Source organism: Crocodylus siamensis, chromosome 7 (assembly GCF_052110815.1).
Source record: "Crocodylus siamensis isolate JL-2025a chromosome 7, ASM5211081v1, whole genome shotgun sequence".
Lineage (NCBI taxonomy): Eukaryota > Metazoa > Chordata > Crocodylia > Crocodylidae > Crocodylus > Crocodylus siamensis.
Window position 1 is genome coordinate 32,672,250 of NC_143401.1, and position 21,489 is coordinate 32,693,738.

A 21,489-nucleotide genomic window follows, 5' to 3' on the forward strand; every position below is an offset into this window, starting at 1 on the left:
TGGAAGGGGAGGGGGGGGAAGGGGCTGAAGGGGGCAGATCAAGACCCCCCACAGTGAGGGAGGATGTGGCGCAGGGGGTGGGGCTCCCGCCACTCATCTGGGGTGGGGGGGTGCCCCTGGATCTTCATGGGCCAGTCTGGGGCAGGGGCTGCACCAACCTCTTCCTAGCAGGGCTGCGCTGGGAAAGGACTATGGGGGTGGGGAGGGCTGCAGCCACAAATTCACTGTAGCCCCTTCCCAGCTCAGCCCTGCCAGGAAGAGCTTGGCACATCCCCAGGCCCAGCCCACCCCCAATAGATCTGGGGGCACACGCCTTCCCGGACAAGTGGCAGGAGCCACCGGACAAGCAGGCGAGTGCCGAATGAGCCATCGGACCAGTGGCTCCCAGCTGAGCCGTGTGCAGCAGCAGGAGCTGCCTCCCCACTCCCTGCACCCCTCCCAGCACTTACTCCAGCCCCTGTCCCAGCCCCACACCCTCCCTCACCACGGGGGCCTTGATCTCCCCTTCCCCCCCAGCTCCTCCAGAATTACCATTTGGAGTCAGCCAGCTCTCCACGCTGCCAGGCTGGGTACTGGAAATTGGATCAGTATCAACCAATATGCCTTCTTAAAAATTGGCTATCAGTATCAGCTGCAAAAATCTCTATCAGTGCACTCCTACAGAACAGTATTCCCTGCTTCTTCCCCATATAGATTTTCCATCACCTATTGGAATGTGGAACATTTTCCAAAAGCAAGATGCTCCCTTATTTGCATAAGGGGTCATTTTGGAATTTTACATATGTCATTAAGGCTGTCATTTTCCTTTTCAGGGCCCCATTCATTTTGTAGTCAATTAAAGTGTTGTATGACACCTTCCAACCAGAAGAAATGTGGCAGCCTCTGAAAACAATGTCACAAGATTTTTCCTGGACGCTTAAGTATTATTTCTAGTCAATGCTTGTCAAAATGTGCAATGTGAACCTCCAAGAAGTCTCATGGTTGCACTGTTCTGTAGTCCAGGTTTCCCACCATGTCTCGAGTGAGAATATTTTCTCCGCTCTGGGGTTTTGTTTCAGATCTTGCTTAGCTGATAGAATCAAAATGGCTTCATCTTCAGTGCTCTGGGCGGATACACTTTAAATGGGGTGTAGTTGCAGAGAGATAGAATGATAGTTTTTATTAACACTCTTTGCAACACAGAAAATATAGAGAATCGGCAAAACTAAAATAAAGTCAACTGTTACCATAATACAAATTTGCTTCAAAAAGTGGTTTCTGCTTTGGAAATGGCTGTAATGTAGAGGAGAAGATTACATGCTTTTATAAAATATGGGTCGTGAATTTCTAGGAAACGCTGCAATAGGGATCTCAGGGTCTGACTACAACCATGTGGAGGGTTTGATGATTAGGGCAGAGTCTGAAGCACAGAACACCTATGTTATCTTTCTGGCTTTATTGCTGACCTTAATACCATTTCTTTTTTTGCTCCCCCCCCTCCCCCATTTGTTGTTGTTGTTCTTCACCTCCTTGATTTAGGTAGTTCATTCTTTACTTTAGAGAATGTCCATTGTATGTACAGTGCCAGAACAATGGGGGTCTCTGTATTAGTGTATTACAAAGTTATGCTTTTTTTCTTCCAGTCACTTGAATTGAATATTCACTTCTTTTCCTTTCCTTCCTCCTAACTTTTCTGAGAGTAAGGTTTTCTGAATGCTTCTCTACCTATCCTAATATAAAAAAAGTATAAAAACCCCCCTATTTGGGGTATAAACTATTTTTATGAGGTCCTGTAATGGTCCCTCCATATTTGCTCAGTGGAAAAGTGTATTCTAAAGATCCAGAATTTGATTTAAAAGCTATTGGCAACCAGCCTAAATTGGTATATTTATCTCAGGTTTCTCAGCTGAACATTGAGTTGTCTGAAATGAGACAAGTAAGAAACCAGTTCTGTCTTTCCTACTATAGTGGGCAGGTAGATCTGACAGGTAGAAAGGTGATGACATCAGCTACTAGTTTGTGAGAAGAGGATATTGATTTCTGGCAAACACATTACAGTGTACGGCAAACATTCATAAAGGCTGCAGAGAGGTCTAAATAATGTTCAGCAGTGGAAATAAAAACTAAAATTGATTTAACATATTTTCGTAAAACAATACTCCCTTCCCCCCACTCTTGTCTGGTGCTTAGTCTCCATCTAGGCAACCCACAAAAGAGCTGAAAGTGCTAGTTGTACTAATTGCTTGGAATTTTGGCAGACCGGAGGGGATGCCACTCATGTTTGCCTGCCTGGACATTTATAACTTGCAGCTGTGTTGTCCAGGACTAACTCAATGTGGTAAACCAATCTGGGCTGGGAAAGTAAAGTTCCTTCTCCTCATTCCCTCCCGTCAGCACCACCTTGCACCATACATGCACACATGCAATGTGTTGGCAGAGTAATAAGAGAGATTCTGCTTTGCACAAGCCAAGATTTTCTTTAACTGTTAAGCAAGTAGAAAAAATGAAATCATAGTTGTACGTTGTTCTCTGTCAAAGTTAAACCATTGTTAGCATTTTAAATAGTAATAATGCTTGATATTTTTCAAAGTACTTTGCAGGCATTAATTACTCCTTTTAGCATCCTGCTATAATAACATTTATCCCTATTTTATATGTTGACACATAGGTGCTGACTCTTATTTTTGCTGTGGGAAGGGCCTAAGATGATGGACACATGGAAAGTTTTACGTATTTCAGGTGACAGCCCTCTTCCAGAGGGGGGCCACGGCCCTTGGGCCCCAATGTACTCAGCATGTCTGGGAGAAACTGAGTGTTAATTCACTTGGCTGAATCTCTAAAGGAAGCTGGCTTTAGTCTTGAGAGCTTCCAGCTCTTTTATTCTCATTCCATCAATACTTTTTTCTTTTACTCTCATCTGAACAATGATAGCATGGTTAAATTAAAATTAGGAGCTCTGTTAGTGTGGCCCTAGTTTGGCTTACTTTAGTCTGTATCATATTTATGTGAATCCAAGACGAGTTTTTTCCCCCCTAATCAACATGGGGCAGAGAAACCTCATCTTAGGTTCAAGTACCAGCCTGGGGCAGGTGATGGCTCAGCTGTAGCTTTAGCCCTGGGCTTGGGGCTGAAGCCAGAGCTGAGCCATCACTTTCCCCAGGAGGGACTAGCTTGTGCAGCATAGGAAAGTAGGTTGAAAGAGTGGGGGAGGGTAGAGGAGACCATGTTGTGGGGGTTTAGGGAGCACATGGGGGAGATTGTGCAGTGGAGGAAGTGTTGATTGTCTTTCACCTTGTTCAAGTCTATAAAACTCATTACTGCATCTACCTGCCAATACCTTACTTTCTAGCCTGTCATAAACTAACACAGCTAACTACCTTTGTCTGATAAAAGAAGAATCCAGGACGTAGTGGACCTTGTTACCTTTGTATCAACAGTTTTTCAAGTAATTGATCTGGGTGTAATATACACATTTTGGGCCTAAGTCCACTTATGCACCAACAGAATAGAATCTTTCTCTTGTCCCTTTTGCCTTACCTTTCTAAAGGGACCTCTGAAATAGTCTTTAAACAATTTTGATAGAGAGAAACATTTTTCTTTTCCTTTGTTATGGATCATTTCACAAGGAAACAACCTTCTTCTGGCTCCTTTACTAATCTCTTTTACTAATTACAACCCACTGCATCTCTTGTGGCATTTTTATCAGTTCTGGTTTATGTATGTGCCCTGAAGATTGTAGATGAAGAGCCAGTATTGCAAAGAACTCTTTTGATTCAGCCTAAAGGATTTAGACTCTCTTATGGGGTCTTGGTTTCAATGAGATTACAAGCATGCATCTTTGTGGACGTTTCTGTCCTATTGTATAACCGTACCAGGGAGACGCTCTCTCATTTTACAATACTCTCTAGTTCTCTAAGTCCTCTATGTTCTCCCCCACAACTAGTAATGACTAAGATCACTACTGAATGGATCAAATTTGTTTTGGCTTGATATAAGAGGAACTTAAGTATGTATGCATTGGCTAAAACATTGCTGACTTACATTGCTCCCCTTTAAAATCTGTGCAACTGCTGTTTGCAGGTAATTAAAATCGCAGTGGTATTCCTTATATTTCTGGTAGCATTAATCTGGTAAAAAGTTAAATTGTAAAAAAGTTAATGGTGACCTCTGTGAAATTAATTTTAAGTGTTTTGATTTAACTAACATGCATTAACTCATATGTATGGTTTCAAAGGAGTGCTGAGTTGATGCTGTTTCCTGTAGGCTTTATATTTTTGAGGAGATGGTGGAGAAGGTAATTTAAAAGTGGTCTTAGCATCATTCACAGTGCTGTTTTTATTTGCAAGTATTGCTTAAAGTTGATAACCGGCACATATATGCATGTGTGTCCATGCCAACAGTCTTAAATGTGAACTGCAAAAGACCCACTAACTAATCATAACCAGTAAAGTACTTGCCAACTGGTCAAAGTGCAGTGTTGGAAGTGGCTGCTGCAGCTCCCCTTATGTGGGGTTGGGGGGCAGGGGGAGGGGAAGAGAGACAGCAGAGGCTTTGTATATACTCAGCTAAAAATATTGGCCTCTCCTTGTCATAGTGACTATCAGCTTCACAGGCTGGAGATTACTTCATACTTAGCAAAATATGGCAAGCTGGATAAATCAGTTTCCCTTAGTTCATGTAAAAGTGCTGGCAGCATAGCAAATTGTTAAATAAAAACATGGATCACCTGCATACAAAGGTGAAGTGTAACTTATTCCCAAATTTATTTCCTTCTCCTGTCTTGTCTTTCAAAAGGAGAAGGAAATAAACTCTATCTTTCTGTTTGCTTCCCCTATGACAACTTACTTTTACTCTGTGTAAAAATTTGCTTTTCCTCTCCTTTATTTTTCTGCAGACAGAGCACAAAGAATTTTCAGTACAAGATCATTTGTCATCAAGTTACGTGTCTTGCCAACAGCATCCAGCAAGTGACTCAAAGCAGACAAATAGTTTATTTCTATATACTGAGCTGCCCAAAGGTAAAACTTTTTCATTGTCTTTTCAAAGAACTTATGAAAGCTCCTGGGTTATGTTGCCACACACATTTTGAATTTCCATCTAAGTAGTGCATTTCCACACAGGAATATGCATGCCAAATTTTGTTTCTGGCTGCAGTGTTGTGGCAGTAGTGCTGATTTCCAGTACTTAGAAGCAAGGGGAAAAAAACAAAGCTTTTAAGATTTTGACAGGTTTTGACAAGCTGGAGTACTGTGTCCGGTTTTGCACTCCACAATTCAAAAAGGATGTGGAAAAGCTTGAGAGAGTCCAGAGAAGAGCCATGCGCATGATCAGAGGTCAGGAAAACACCTTATGATGAGAGGCTGGGAGCCATGGGACTCTTCAGCCTGGAAAAGTACGAGCTCAGGGGCAATCTGGTGGCCACCAATAAGTTTACCAGAGGTGTTCACCAAGATCTGGGGGAACGTTTGTTCACCAGAGTGTCCCAAGGGATGACAAGATCGAATGGTTACAAACTCCACCGTGACCGATTCAAGCTGGACATAAGGAAGAACTTCTTTACAGTCCGAGCCCCCAAGGTTTGGAATAGACTGCCACCGGAGGTGATTCAAGCACCCACTTCGAACGCTTTCAGGACACATTTGGATGCTTATCTTGCTGGGATCCTATTGATCCTTGCTGACTTCCTGCCCCTGGGGCAGGGAGCTGGACTCGATGATCCTCCAGGGTCCCTTCCAGCCCAAATGTCTATGAATCTATGTATGATTGAATCAATGGCAGAAAAGTAGCCCTGCATTCAGCCGCTCACTAAACCATGATTAGAAGGTGATACGTGTACATGCCAATCCTGGGATATTTTTGTCTCAGGATAAATACAGGCACAACTTACCCATGGACAAATGCAGTGTCTCTTTTTAGCCTCAGATACTGATGGAAGGTCTGCTCCTCTCAGGTACTGAACAATGTCAGTGAGATCCTGTGGATGTCAGTAGATATCGAAATGTGTTCAGCATCTTCAAAGGTTTAACCTTAAAGGGGAATGCAACAGTGTGAGTGGAAGGCTTGGCAGTAGGTAGCCTGATTTTTATTCTGTGCTCTTCTGCCAGTTCATTGTGCAAAGCTTTGTTTCCCTCTCAGTAATATTCCTGTATCTGGACATGCCTACCCAGAACCTTCTATAGAAGACTCTACTACTATATAACATCTGGTCATTGATGGAGCAGGTTAAAGAGATTGAGCAATTTGTTAATTATGTGGGAGCCCCAGGGAAGGTCCAAACAAATCTGCCAATACCTATAAGAAATATCATCCCCTGAGAATTTAAGAATTGCTTGTTGCTGCATTGCTTGTCGGCCCCCCTGGACTGTGCTACTTATCTGTGCAGAGGTCTCATCAACTGCAATAGGATTTGTGTGACAGCTTCAAACTAATTGGTTATGGTAATAGATTCTAATGAAAGAACAGGGTTTTTCAGACAGATACACATGCACACACACATGCACACATGTCCCTTCTTATACGTGCCCCAGCTGTGGAGCCGAAAGAGTGAGTGTTCCGTGATGCTTATGTATGATTTGTATTGATTTGATTACCTTCAGCATTTCAAATCGTATTATCTAAAATTATCAATCTGCTTCAGGAGGATAAAAATCACAAGAATTCTGAAATGGGGTAATGAATAGGTAAAGAACACTCTACATGTATCCAGTTAATTGCTCTCTCTCTAAAGTATCCATTCCTGCCACTGTCGGAGACAGGATGCCGGGTTAGATGAACCACTGGTCTGCTTCAGTATGGCATGTATGTTTTTAACCAGAGGTTCCTTTAAAAAAAATGAGCTGTATGGCTTTAGCTCTTGTCCTTCTTCTCAAACTGTCTGATTTCTTACTTGCTTAGTGCAGTACACAGCAGGTGCCAGAAATCCAGTAAATCATAGATTTTCTGTGTAAAACGCCTGTTGGGATGTAAGACATGAATATGATCAGCAGTTATTTTTTATGGTTGTGCAACATTTTTAATTGTTTTGCTGCCCTCTGCTCTGGGCCAAAAGAATAATGCATTTAGGAAATGGTATCTATTCTTCTTCTATATTCTTTACTATAGGTCAGATTCTGTTCCCGCCAGAATTCCCAACTAGGCAGTAGTTCATATTAGCACTTACAATAGTATTTGGCACCTGTGTAGCATTTCATGTAGCCCAGGCTATGGCTTTCTGGAATTAAAGAAAAGCTTTCTATCTCCTGTTCTCCAGGCTACGCTAGGAATGAGTGCCAGTCCAATCATAAACATTCCTTCTCCTATACTCCATTTTGCTTCCACACTGTCTCTTTGGTGATAAGAAGAGAACATGGAATTATGCATTTATAACTTCTTAGTTATTTGTGCTACATCTTTAGGACCCAGTACTGTGCCATGTACCAACACTTAATAAGTCTTTGCATCCAGATGCTTACCTTCTCAATAGGTAGGTTCAGGCAAAAGCTGGGAGAAGAATCAGACAAGCAGATAAGTCTGACAGAAGATCAGTGGCAGACCCAAGAATATAACTCAGATCTTACATTTTCCAGTGCTTTAATCTTTAGACTAGTGTCTGGGCATAGTGACTATAGAACTGTTTCTTTGTCATATCTGGAAAAAGCCTTTTGTACCTGCCATTAGACCAACTCCCCTACCTTATTGTGCTTTTGTTGTTGTCAATTAATCATTTATGTCAGGGGTCGGCAACATTTTTGGGCAGAGTGCCAAAAACACCCCAACCTTGACTAGTAAGATGTTGGTATGCTGGGGGAGATGACAGGGGAGCAACAAAAGTGGGATCACTGTTTTGCCAGTACAGCCCTGGCCCCTTCCCCGCCTGGAGATACACATGCACCTGCCACCAGCAGTGAGCTGAGCCAGGGCTCTGGAGACCTTAGTGCAGTGGCTTGCAGCCTCCCCACTGCCTGCTGGAATTTCAGTGGAATTTACAAACTAATGTACTGAATGATGAGGCAAAGCTGCCTTCTACCTAGAAGCTTAATTTGTCTGGCTTGTAAAATTATCATAAAGGCTCAGGAACAAAATCTTTCTGCTTACCTTCATGGGGAGGAACTTCATATTGAAGATAGAAATTTCCTACTGTGCACTGTTAGACAAAACATATTTGCAAGGCTGCTCTGTGGAAGGATCAACTTACTTGTAAATGAAAATTAGTAAATAGAGATAGAGGTGGAAGAGCATTATGTCTAGGGTCAAGAGACCTAGATTTGTGTCTCCTACTGGCTTGCTGGCTGATCTTGGACAAGTTGTTTCACCTCTCTACCCAAGTTTCCCCATCTATAAAGACATCAAGGTCCTTTGTAAAGTGCTCAGAGATCCATAAATAAAAATATTATTAGACTGATGTATATTAAGGTGCAAGGGAAGTTTATCCAGGATTTGAAGAATCACTTCAAAAACAGGTAAAATCATACTCTTGCCCCTAATTCTAGGATCTTCCTCTGCCTGTGTGTGGTCTTGTGGTCCTGATACATGGGAGGTACTTAGTAGCACATGATTTTCAGTACTTCAGTTTGTGAAAGCAGGGCCTCCCGGACTGGGGCTGACGCTGCATGTGAGCAGTGTTCTCCTGAGTATAAATACATCATGTTAAAAAAAGGAAAAGCATTGCAAGGGGCATGCTCGCTAGCGTGTTGATCCTCCTCTTGGAACTGTGGGCAATGATTCCTTTCTCCTGAGATCATCGCTCCAGGGTGATTTAAGGATACTGTGTACCTCCTGCCAGCTAGATATCAACCCTCAGAGTAACAAGCTGGCCTTATGGGAATATCTGCTCTGCCAAGAGAGACATTCCTACAAGGTTTATCATACTACTTGTTTGATTTCTTACCTAACCTATAGTTTAAAAAATAAAAAAGTCTCCTAAAGGAGCCTTTTTATTTATTTTTTTTAAGTTCTGCCAATTTGCCTAACAGTAAAATGGACTTGAGTAAGTCTTAGCTAGGGGGATGGAGTAGGGTGGGGTGTTAATTTATGCAACTCCACAAAAAGGCCAGCGTGTGATAAATAGAGTGTTGTATCTAGTCATTTGCAAGAAATGCTACTCGTGGGAAAGCAGCAACATTTAACAGTCACTAGTGCCTGCATTATGCATATCACTAGTACCCAGTGGTTAAAACAGTCATGTATGTTCTCTCTTCGTGACAGTAGAAAGAAATCTAGTGGGATTTTCCTCCATCTCTAATCTGCCTTTTATTTAAGGTTGCCTTTCACCATGATATCAAACCACAGGTGCTGACTTTTGTTTTTGCTGGGGGGATGACGCTAAGATATAGAAAGTGTTACGCATTACAGTGACAGCCCTCATCCCAAGGGGTTCCAGGGCCTTCAGGTCCACACATATTTGGCACCTCTGTATCAAACCAAATGTTATTGTGTTTGTAAAATGGGTGACTCTGCTCCAGAAAGCATATGTGGAGATGTTATTGCTCTCTCTGTAATGTATGGTAGTTAAGGTACATATGCTTAGGACAAAAAAAGAGAGAGTGCATTTTTTTTCTTTTGAAATCCAGAGAGAGTAATTCTAAGATCGCAATCACCATTTGTATTTCCCAAACTGTTTCAAAGATAAGCCTGATGCTCCTTGTCTTCTTTCATCCCATAGGACTAATTTTGCAGATATAAAGCCACTTCATTGCAACTTGAAAGGCTATACTGTCTAGGGAAACTAGCTGTGAGAATTGTCTGGAGAAAATAAGTTATTAAGTTGTAGAGTTGCAAAGGTACAGAGGGATCTAGGCACCTAACTGCCTTTCAGTGGGTGCATCTACACGAGACATTTACTGCAGTTGCCTGATTAGCTGCGCGGTAAATTCTGTGTCTACATGTGCATCCCTATTAGGGCACAGTAAAGTAATAAACATTGCCGTAGTACACAAGTACTATCCTATGGTGGCATTTTTTAGTGTGCTGCAGAGCACTTGTAGATGCACAGGGAAGGCTGGGGCATGAGGATACTTCAGTGTGGGGGCTGCCTTGTGTGGGGGCTATCCCAGTGTGGGAGTTACCTTTGTGCCCCAGCCAGCTCCTGTGCAGCACCTTGAGCCAGGTCAGAGCAGCCCCAGGCTGGCAGGCTGACCCCCAGGGACTCCTGCCAGCTGGGGCTGCACTGCCCTGGTTCAACATGCTGCTGTCCTGAGTGCACATGCAAAAAGTGAGCCCAGAAGCAATAAACTCATCCGCATTAATTGCACATGTAGATCCAATGAGAATTTGAAAGGTCCTTTATGCCCCTATAGCTATGAATAGACATTGAGTTTATTCCAGGAGAAAGCCTTTTGTCCCAGGATCATACAGACCTCCACATCTACCATCCCACTTCAAGTTCCTCTGCACTATGCTAGATAAAACATACCAAGGGCAGTAATATAGCTTGGAAGGGTGATGTATGTAAATGACTGTGCTGCTCCTTTTGATCTTGGATCTAACCCCAGGACAATCTGTCCTTTGACAAATGAGAGATCTGTTTACACTTACGTTATTCCATTCCACTGCATAAGCAGTAGGAATACCAGATACTGAACTTCAGTGGAGGACTCTTTCTGCCATTAACCATATCCTCCAAGATAACTGGGCAACCAAATAAACCCTAAAAGGGTTCTGGTGGCCAAAGGTCATTTTGTGAGAGTACAGTCATTATTATTCCACACTTACTTCAACAGACAGAATACTTTTTTTAGGTCTCCTCAGCAAAGACCACAACTCCATGGAATTGTTCATGGAAAGAGGTACTCTTTAATGTAGTCAGGACTTAAACTCTATAAAGCCTATATCAGGCTTTTTGACTGGTACCTGTGATTAATACAATGGACAGTTCTCTTGTTTCTTCAAGTTCTTGATTGTGTTTGCCTTTAATAGCCTGATAGCAAACAACCCAATGGGAGGGGGCATTCTGTAGGCCCCTGACTTAGGGACTGTAGTGTAAATGCAAAACACTCTTTACTCCTGAGTGTTTCTCTTCAGGGGTAATGTACTTCTGTCTTCTCCTTGGGGACATCTGCATGAAATTACCCATTCAACATTAATCCAAGATTTATTAGAGAGGAAATGGATTAAATCAAAACAAATGGTTTGCTGAACATCTCTAGACTTACTCTTCTCAAAGGCTAACTAATTATGGCCTTTTCTGCTTGGCTACAGAGAGAAAAAAATGTAAAATGAATGGCATATATCTTTGGAAAGCAATTCTCTCTCATGCCACTCTGGCCTACCTGTCAGCATCAATTATTGTCCAGATACCAACAACTCATCCTACCTCCCTCCACTTATTAAATTGCTTTAAACAGAACTAGTTTTCCCAAAGAGAGACAATATAATTTAATAATAGTTTCATTCTTTACCTTCTGGGAGATTGTCCATTATGAAGAAAAATGCTTAACAGTGATTAATAGTTGTCTTTCAAAGATTTAATAAGGTAACTCAGGTACCACTTGGGTTAGTAGTAGCCAGTTCTAGTCAGACTTCTTGGTAAAGCTCCAATCATTATTCATTGTTGTTGTTATTTTAACACATTTAATACAAGATCTGTAGCCCAAAGAGAATGTTCCAAACTTCTTGCCAAGTCCACGTGACAGCTGCTTCTACCAAAACATTCATCAGCATCTGGAGATCCAATAAAACTCATAAGAGTTTTTGTAATAAGTGTTTGGCATGGTCTTGAAATTCATAGTGTTGTCAACCTCCTCTTCACTGTAAGTCAGAATTACTTAGGTTTTACTTGGATAAGGCATCACCCAGCTAACCTTCATCTGAATCCCAGTTTCTTACAATGACATCAGACACACCCATAATCCATAAAAACACAGTTGTTAAAGTAATATGTTGATCCAGCCACACTGTCATCATCTTAGAAGGACACCACTGACTGTGCTTTCTCTAGCACATTCTGCATATATATCTTGTGCTCCTTTTCAAAGTCCTGTGTTAATTTGACTCCTCCGAGTTTATCACAGGAGGGTTTTAAGAACAGAATAAGCACTATAATATCTGGAGGCAGGGGATAGACTTGTCAGTAGAGGTGCACTGATACATCAGTGGCATATCAGATTGGCACCGATAAAAGGAAAATTAACATTATTGGCAATCAGCTTTTTTTGGCTGACGTAGCTGATAATGTCACTGATAAATGCTTCGTGCATGTGTGCAACTGCAGCATGCACAGTCAGGAATGCAGCCCGGCAGCTTAGATAGCAGTGTGCTGCCAGTAAATCTGTAGGGGGAAGGGGCGTGGGGGGTCCAGATCAAGGCCCCCATGGTGAGAGAGGGAGTGTGGCAGGGGCAGGAGCAGGTGGTGAATACGACCCTGGGGCTGGGAGTGGGATGGAGCCATGGGTGACTCATCCAAGAGGTGGCGGTGGGGGGGGGCAGATGGGAAGGGGATATGACTCCTTGTTCTTGTGCTCACCCCTGGGGGAAGCATGGGGGGCATGTGCCCCCCCATATTTATGCATGGAGTGATGGTGGGCTACCTGCTGCGGGCTCAGGGCCAGGGGCTGTGCTTCTCTCTTCCCATCAAAGGGGCTGGGCTGGGGCTTGGCTCTGAGTGGGTAGGCATCAGGCTAGCTTAGCTTCGTGGGTCAGGAGATGGCAGTGATGCTGGTAGGGGTGGCTATGGGGGGGCTAGAAGGAATTCTGGGTTGGCTATTGCGCTTTGCTGCAGGGCAGGCAGGAGGTGTGCAGCCAGCGCAGGGTTCCTGAGGGAAAGGCAACAGAGTGGAGTGCCCCAAGCAGGAGTGGCACTAGGGGGAGGCTTGGCGAGCTATAGCTACCCCAAAATTCCCTGTAGCCCCACCACCCAGTGCCTCTACCTGCCCTGTGCAGCCCTTGGCCCCAAGCCTGAAGTGTCCAGCCTGTTCTTGCCCTGTGCACAAATCTGTTGGGGGCACATGCCCCCCATGCATTCCCCAGGGGTGCACGCAGCAACAGGGAGCCTCACTTCCTTCCCACCTCCTCACCTGGTTGCGTTCCTGTAAATTGGCTATGGGATCTGTATCATCCAATATGGCTTGTTAATAAACAAGCTATAAGCATCAGCCAAGAAAATCTTTATCACAGTACCCCTACTTTTAAGGTCTCTTCCATCTATTTTTTCTATAAGTCTATCTAGTTTAGTCTGTTTGTTGGCAGAACAGAAGATGTGAAGCTAACACAATGTCAACCTTGATACCACATTTTACCTCTTTCTACCATAAGTGGCTCCCTGCTATTGTTCACATTATTCTATATGAATGGAGTTTGCTAAATTCTAGTTTGCCAAACCACTGCCCTTTCATATTGTGAATCTGTTCTGGGGAAGAAAAACAAATTATTCTAAGGCTGTTGCAATAAATTAGTCATTTATATCATAATGAATAGGTACTGCACATTTGGGTGGGGCAGGGGGGAGTGCGAAAGAAAGGGTAGGAGAAGTGGGATCTTTCAGTCTAATTTCTCTTCTTCTCTAGCAGGCATTTTTGCCTTGTCTCTTGCCTTTTGTGCTCTTGTACTGCAGCAGATGAAAGACAAATCCTATGGTAGTATAGTCCTCAGTGAAAGATGGCTAGGTTACCATGATATTGCTTTCAGGCAGTTTCCCTAAAGCATCTAACATGAAGCAAATCCCTGCCCTCTTTCAGCTTATGATAAATAGTTTGTCTTCTAGTCCCTTGAGTTCATTCATTTATATCAAATGGAACAGTGTCAGCAGGAGAAATCAAGAGCCGTCTCCCCTGATTTTTTTTCTAAGTCTGTAGTCTTCATACTAGTCTATAGCCTTGATAGCCTTGGTGTTCTCCATGATTTTAACCTTGTGGTTTCTGTGATGATTAGGACATCAAGTGGCCATCCGTGTGTCCTTGCAGAAGCCCTGAGGTTTGTTTGATATATGGATTACTGTTATATAGTGTCACGGAGTCTACCATATTGTTGTTGTTACTACTTTGTCCTTTTGTACTTTTGTTATAACATACTCATTCTAGGTGTATGATACACTTCTAATAAAAGGTATAAGGTATAAAACTATGTGCTCCAAAAGAAACCCTTAAAAAACCTATATAAGAAACTTTTAGTATCATAGAAAATTAGACACCTGAGGTAACTAGCCAATTGCCCTACTTTCTCAGGAAGAATTAGAATGCCTTCCCTGTTGCTCCCTCCTACCTGCCCTTCCTCCAGGTCATCCAGTTCCCCACTTGGTTCTCCATTCCCCAGTGAACCTAGTTTAAAGTCCTCCTCGCTAAGTTATTGAGACTGTCTGTGAAGATACTCTTCCCTCTTTTCATCAGATGGATTCCATGTCTTCCTAGCAATCCTTCTTCTTGTAATAGCATCCTGTGGCCAAAGCACCACTGGTAATGCCCTCTGCGCATTCATGTGTTGATCTGCAAGAATGCGCCTGCTCCTACCCAGGCCCTTCCCCTTGACTAGAAGGATCAAGAAGAACACCACCTGAGCCCTCGTCCCCCTCATTCTTGCTCCCAGAGCCCTGTAGTCACTTTTGATCTGCTCAGAGTCTCCCCTGGCAGTATCATTGGTGCTCACATGGATGAGCAGCATGGGGTACTAGTCAGAGGGCTAGATGAATCTCAGTCATCCTTCCATGATATTCTCAGATCCAGGCTCCAGGCAAGCAGTGTCATGGAGCAAGACAACAAGTCAGGCTGGCAGATGAATGTCTCCATCCCCCTTCAAAGAGAGTCTCCAACCACTACCACTCATCGCTTCTTTTTGCTGGAAGCAGTCTCGATCCCTCCAACCTTGGGGAAGCCTGGCGTGTCCTCCACCAACGGAACCTGCTGCTTCTGTTGTGTTGTAGGGCTACATATCTGTTCTCCAGGCAAACCGCTGCAGATGGAGATGAAATTTCTGCTTGCTGCCAGAGGTCATAAGCTTCCAGCTTCTACCTTTCTGGGAGTCCATGTCCTCTCTCTTCTGTAGCACTGCCTTTGGCAGCCCATCCTCCACAGTCCTAGTAATCTCCTTCACATCAAATCAATGAAGTCCTCATCATGGAGTACACTTCGAAGCCTTGCCACAGCCTCCTGTAGCTCTCTTGCTTGCTTCCTGAGGGCATACTGTGAGGAGGCATTGCTCACATTTCAGACATTCCCCCATCTGGCCGTCACTGGAAGAAACGTGCAAGCTGCAGTCTCCATGATGCCAAACCAGGACCTTGGTGGAAGCCTTGACAGTGAATGGTCCTGCCTGAAGAGACACCTCACCAGTGCAAGCAGAGGCAGTGGCAGTGGCAGTGGCAGTGGCTCTGGCACTGCAACATTCTGCAGCCAGTTTTCTGGCTCTCAGTCCACGGCCTCTGTCTTGCTGCCATTCTTCCAAGCAGACCTTCCCTACCAAACTTGCTTTAAGCTTGCCTGTTTACTGCTTCTTTGTCCTGAAAGGTTCCTTTTTCCCTGCTGCCTCTCAGCAAGCTTAAAGAGTTGTTCTTCTTTAAAGAGGAGGTGTCAAATGGTCTTTCATTTTTTTCTTATTATTCATTGGAATTGTTGGAGGTTTCTGTTGTTTAGGAGTTTGGAGCAGATTTTTAGAAGCTTTATAGGTAACTGAGGATAGAGTTTAGGACCTAATTCTCCTTTGGGGGGAGGTAGAAGATAAGGTGTTTTTGAAAATTCTCACTATACTTATCTACAGCCTAAGGCACCTAGCTTTTGAAAATCTGGCTTTTAGTTTTAGGAAATTATTAAAAAATGGCACAAACTAATCAAATGGTAGTATTAAAGAATAGTCCAGTATGCCTAAATAAAAAAGCAGCCAACAACATAACTTTACTATAAGAAATACAGGACGAATTTGAGCGTAACTGTCTGAAACAAACAAAAGATCAACTTAATTGCCCTTCATCCTGTGTTGCAGGAATTTGTTTCTGTGGGAAGGTGGTAAAACAGTCATTTTCCTGAGAGTATTTATGACATTTTGCTTATCACATTTCTTGATGATTCTTGTTGATGTGGAAAAATTCCTATTTGCAATGAAGGATTTTCCTATTTTCACTTTGTGACAAATATTATTTACATTTAATATTTTTTTTCAGTGGCCCACTCAATAATTGTGGCCCCATTATGGAATCTGCATCTATCCATATAATGTAAATACAGTCCCCACATCAAAAGAGGCTCCAATAATTTGTAGCATACAGTCAGGAGAAATGTGATCTCCTGAAGGCTTTAAGAATGGTGGGTGGAATCCTGCCTCACAATTTGGCATTATCTTCAATGGAACTGGGGTCCCTTCCAACACGTTCAACTTTCTCTACTACAAAGCCCTGTGACTGGCAGCTTTTCAGGGCTGCAGGCTGCAACAACCCAGCCTGGGTCTGAGGTGAGCCCATGTCCTGACCCAGCCACTGCTGCAATTTCTTCCTGTCCTCTCCCCCTCCACTCTCCATGGCATGGGTGCAGCTCCCTGCTGCCTGGCCTCCACCCAGCTCCTCACCACCCAGCCCCAGTGCAGGCTCTGTCCAGAGCTTTCAAATCAGTACATTTATAGTCAGCAATACAACAACACTCTGTATTTGTCTGTCCTTTGGTACCTTGTGGCTACAATCCACAAATGATATTGCCAAGGCTTGCTTGTTTGAATGCAGAAATCTCAGTGATAGTAGTGTCTCTTGGCAGCCATTGGAAACTGCTGTTATTAAAAACCCTACGTTTCTCATTAGAAAACTCTATTGTACGTATTGTTTAAATATAGATTACTAATGAAATGCCTTTTTATTGCTTTCCCAGTGAATACTTTCAGCATTAAGTTAATTTGCAGTGTTATGTAAATTCTGTTTAACTTCAATCAAGTTTTTAATTATGTTTTTACCACAGTAATTCCCATTTGATTTGTCATCCCCGGTTAGGTATTTAACATTGTGCAGAGTGTTTTTTCCCCCCTTTTCCCTCCATTTTTACTGTTTGATGTCACCTGGAAAAGTGTCTTACTCTAAGACTGAATGAGTTTGATTTCTCTTACATGTAAGTATACCCTAAAGAAAAATTACATGAAATCAATATAGGAAATGCTTAACTGTTATAATTACTGATTGGCAAAAAATAGGATTGAACAAGCATAACAGTCCTATTGAAAAGACATCCAGTCTGTCTTTATGTGATCTTTTTTCATGTGGGCTTCTCTTACTTGATTGCTCTTGTTCAGTGAGCCCTTTCTACTGACAGTGCTCAGATTTCATTTGAGATGTCAGTTGCTATTTAGCACCTGATGACAATTAGGGTTGTGGCTCTCTTATGGGGATACCAGTTGTCCCAGCAAATGTTTGTTTGCCCAGTGAAAATCTCAGCTGAATAGAGGGAGCCTTCTTTGGTCATCAGATCATACGTCACTTTGAAGATAGGACTTGTCAGCTTGTATTTCAGCAACAAGTTTTTGTGGGGTTTTTTGTTTTTGGTTTTTTTTTGATCCTCATCTGGTGAAATCAACCTGAAATGGTTGGAGTTGAGTCAGCCGTTTTGATTGCAGGGAAGATGGAAAGGAAACCATTTCCAAGAAATGTGAAGATACCTTGTGCATTTCCTTCAGAGACCTTTTAATACCTACTCAAAAGACTCTAATTTGTATGTGACAAGCAGGATGTAATTTACCATTTTTTCTTAAATCAGAAAAAGAGAGAGTAATTTTACTAAGACCAGATTTTTCTAAAAGTACCTATGACTCTTGGTTTCTTGATTTTATTTAATTTTAATATATTTTTTGCATGCTAAAATAGAAGCACTTTTAGAAGGCTCTGGATTTTGGAAGCAAGGTCTAATCTTCAAGTGTATTTAAGCATTTCAAGAAAGCCCAAATCACTAGTCACATTTGAAAGTCTTTCCCCAGCACGTTACTGTCAAATACAAATTAACTTCATATGATGTGCTTTTCTTATTCTCACTTTATTTCCAGAGCAAACCTACCAAATCAACACTCAGACTGGTGCACCATTTATCAGTTGTGCCTTCTTCCTTCTGGAAAATGCTAAAGACACTTTCTCTTTTTTACTGCGTACTGTGCAATAAAATTAAGAAAAATATTTATAAAATTTTAAACAATAAAATGTAATGTTATGTGTAATGGTATTTTTGGTTGTGCAGCTGGTTTTTTTGGTCTCCTGCAATACATGGTCCGGGCAATAGTACCCATCTGGAAAGAATAGGGGAATATCAAGCTGATGTCAGCTCAGCTTTCTTGCAGGAAAGTCCTAGAGTTTCCTTGTATGTTTTTGTTGCCAGAGTAGTATTGGACAGACATTAGAGAATACATATGTAGATCCTGTCTGTCTATCAAAGAGGGATTTCCACTACTTAGCATCTTAATTGCATTCTGTGGTGATCACTGGTATACTCATAATTATCCTTGCATATAGATTGGGATTACAAAGTAGTTGGTGTGTTGGCCTATTTCTTGCTCCACTCAAGTTGCTGGGATTTTTATTAATGTGCTGAATGATTTCAGAATCTATTCCTAGTATGCCTGTACACTCTTTAGCATGAATTGTAGTTGTTTCAATGTTTTTCAGATAGCAGTGCTTAGGGGCTTGTTGCACATTACACTGTGAGCTGCACAAATGTTGATCAATGTTGGTACTAGTTTCAGTTTGGAGCAGTTGCACTTCAGGTCAGCAGGGTCTGGGAGGATTGAAAGGTAAGAATCTCACCTCCCTCCTATTCCAGGCTTCCTCCTACCCACTGGGCTTCTCTCTGGTGTCCCCCTGACCCTTTAGGGTTCCCTTCTTCCCCTCCCACCCCCCACAACTTACTTTGGCTGCCCATGCTGTCTGTCCCAGGGGAGCAGGCAGAGAAGGATTAACCTGCCTGCCTGACCCCCCACTGCCAGTGCCAGGTTACTGCTTTTCTCCAGGCTGAGCTGGGCCCAGAGAGCAGCAGTGGTAGCGAGGCAGGCAGGTTTAACCTTTCCCTGCTGCTCTCCTGAGACATACAGCAGGGGGAGCAATGCATAAATAGGAGGTTGGAGGGGGGAGGATTGAACAGGGATCTTGGGTACTGGGGAGGGTGGGTGGGGGGCAGCAGGCCTGCTCCATGCCAGTCGGGGAGGTGGGTGTTTATACTAAGTTATAGCCTAAAGTGGCTAGAACTACTTCACAGTTAGGGCAGCTAGGAGCTGGAACCAACTTCCTAGGGAAGAAGAGGCTTGATGCCTACCTGGCTGGACTCATTTGAGTCCAGTTTTTTTCTCCCACTCAGGCGGGGGGTCGGACTTAAAGATCTACAAGGTCCCTTCTGACCCTACTTCTGTGATTCTATAATAACAGGAGCTGGGTTACATGGATCAGATAATCCTTCCAGGGAGTTGGATAACTTTGAGCTGCCTCATGAGAGCTGAAAGCTAGTTTCAGGTGTTAATGTGTGGACAGTCCAGGTGTTAAGAGCTCTAGGAACCACCCGAAAATACTGTGCAACAAGGCCCTTAGTCTACAAGGCCTGCTACAGGAAATCATGGGGGTTTGGAGAGGAAAGAGAAAATCGAGCCTCTTCCCTCCAAATTACCACATTTTTATATACAATATGCGTCATTTGATTGAGATGGGATCTTTAACAATATTTCAGGGGAGATGCTTGAATTGCTATGGCTTAGAAAGCAATTCAATTTGATGAACAATAGCTTGAAACAGTGGAGTTCATTAGGAAGATGCTGTATCACTTGTTGCACCTTATTTAACTTTTCTGGTGGAAAGTAATTAAATTGAACTCATTAATTTGTGCAGATGTTTGGTATTTCCCTCAAACTCATCTCCTCCCTGCCCCCAACATAAATACAACCTCACCCTTCCTCTCTTTCCAGATGTACAAAACTGTCACTGACTCAAACCTTGCAATATGTGTGTTAAAGTAATTTCCTTGTACAGGGTTAATATGCTTTTTGTGGCTGGAAATCTGAGGTGTTGAGCTTTATATTAGGCTGGAAAACCTAAGGAAGGCATTTTCTCAATTTCCTACATTAGATAGTTAATAGTGTACCTATGTACAGAAATTCATATTTAAGCCACACATAGAGGGGGTTTTAGTGACTTTCTGTAATCTATAAATCTACCAGACTTCTGTGGAATGAAAGCATTTTAGCACCTTGTGGCTCTGGCTATAAGGATATGGTTGTAGGCTATTTCATCATTTAATTTTGTAATGGTGATTTTTTTTTCTCTCTTTCCTCTCAATCACTTTTGATGTCTAGCCTTATATATTTTTTGAAGGAAGAGTTTCCTTTTAAGTCAATTTAAAGCTGATAAAAAGTGCTAGATTGTCAGCCCTGGGTGTGACATTTCCTTTTTATCCACAGAATGTGTACAGTACAAGTTTCCTCCTCATTACACTCACAAGTGCGTACCCAGTGAAGAAAAGGTTTTTTGGTCTTTTTCATGTACAATCAGTTGTGACCTTTCTAAAATCAGCTATTTAATTATTAATAACTTTCTTGGGAGTGGCAACTGTTGTGATACAAATACCTGGTTACCTGGAACAGGTCTGACATCTCCCAGGAACACTGAATAACAGTACATCATCGCTAACTAGAGAGATAAAAAGCTCCCTGGGCTTGGATGAGTGAATATCAGATTCTTCTCATGTTTCTTAAATGATTCATGTTGGTTGGTGAAGAATGCTGTCATTTCCCATCTCTTGTTCCTGCTGCATAGCAAATACTTACCCATCACAACCACACTGCAGATAAGTGCTACTTTTTCCATGACTCTAAATAGGTGTGTTGGCCAGAAATTCATTCCTGGTTCAGTGTCAGAAACCAAAATTTAATTTTTATAACATCTTAGTTTTGCAAGTTTTATATACTTTCCCAGCCTCTGCTAGAATTGTTTCACCTGGGTTTTTGCCATCATTCACTGAATTTTCTCCCAGGAGCACCTAATACTTTGGAGAAGAAAAGTATTTTGGTTGAGTTTGTTCTAGACATTTGCTAGCAACACTGGTGCTATGGGAAGGGAAGCTAAATTATAAGAATTCTGGACCACCACGTCACATCCAAATTCCAAGTCAGCTAGAGATGGAGTATATATCTAAGAGCATGAGAAAATGAAATTTGTTTCTTCCAGTCTGGGTCTAGATAAAATCTGTATATTTAAGAGGTGCAAAAATATGATGCAGCTCTGCTGGGTTGGTAAACCAGAAAAAAATAGTTCTTGTTCATTTTTTAAAACTGTTTCATGCTATCTAGCATTTAAAAAGAGTGGACAAGGAAACACATAGGTACTACAACAGAAGCCTAGTTTTTTACATTAAAAAAACTAGTCAAGAAAATGATATCCCGACAGAAGATCTCTCTGTTGTTATTTTCACAGTACTATATTATTCATTCACATATTCTAGATTTAAAAGTCTGCATTTTTCCTTTAAAAAAAAAAAAGACTTTATGGAGGGAAGGAAAATAAAAGCCTGCCACCATAAAGTTATTATTGAAAGTTACAGAAATCAGAAACAGTTGGGTTGTTGCCACATGACCTAAGCTTATTTTTGACTCTTTTCCAAAGTGAATGAA

The 21,489-nt window shown here is 42.3% G+C and overlaps 1 protein-coding gene across 11 annotated transcripts in view; it reads left to right on the forward strand.

The window, feature by feature from the left end:
• ZMIZ1 (zinc finger MIZ-type containing 1) overlaps positions 1-21,489 on the forward strand; it is a 519,894-nt gene that overhangs the window by 131,363 nt on the left and 367,042 nt on the right. For 9 of the 11 annotated variants that reach the window (XM_090058559.1, XM_090058560.1, XM_090058558.1 and 6 more), the window contains exon 3: positions 4,874-4,997. The exons of the other annotated variants lie outside the window; for them this stretch is intronic. The gene's annotated coding sequence lies outside the window, so the exon portion shown is untranslated. The remainder of the gene's footprint in view (positions 1-4,873; positions 4,998-21,489) is intronic. 11 annotated transcript variants of the gene reach the window in all.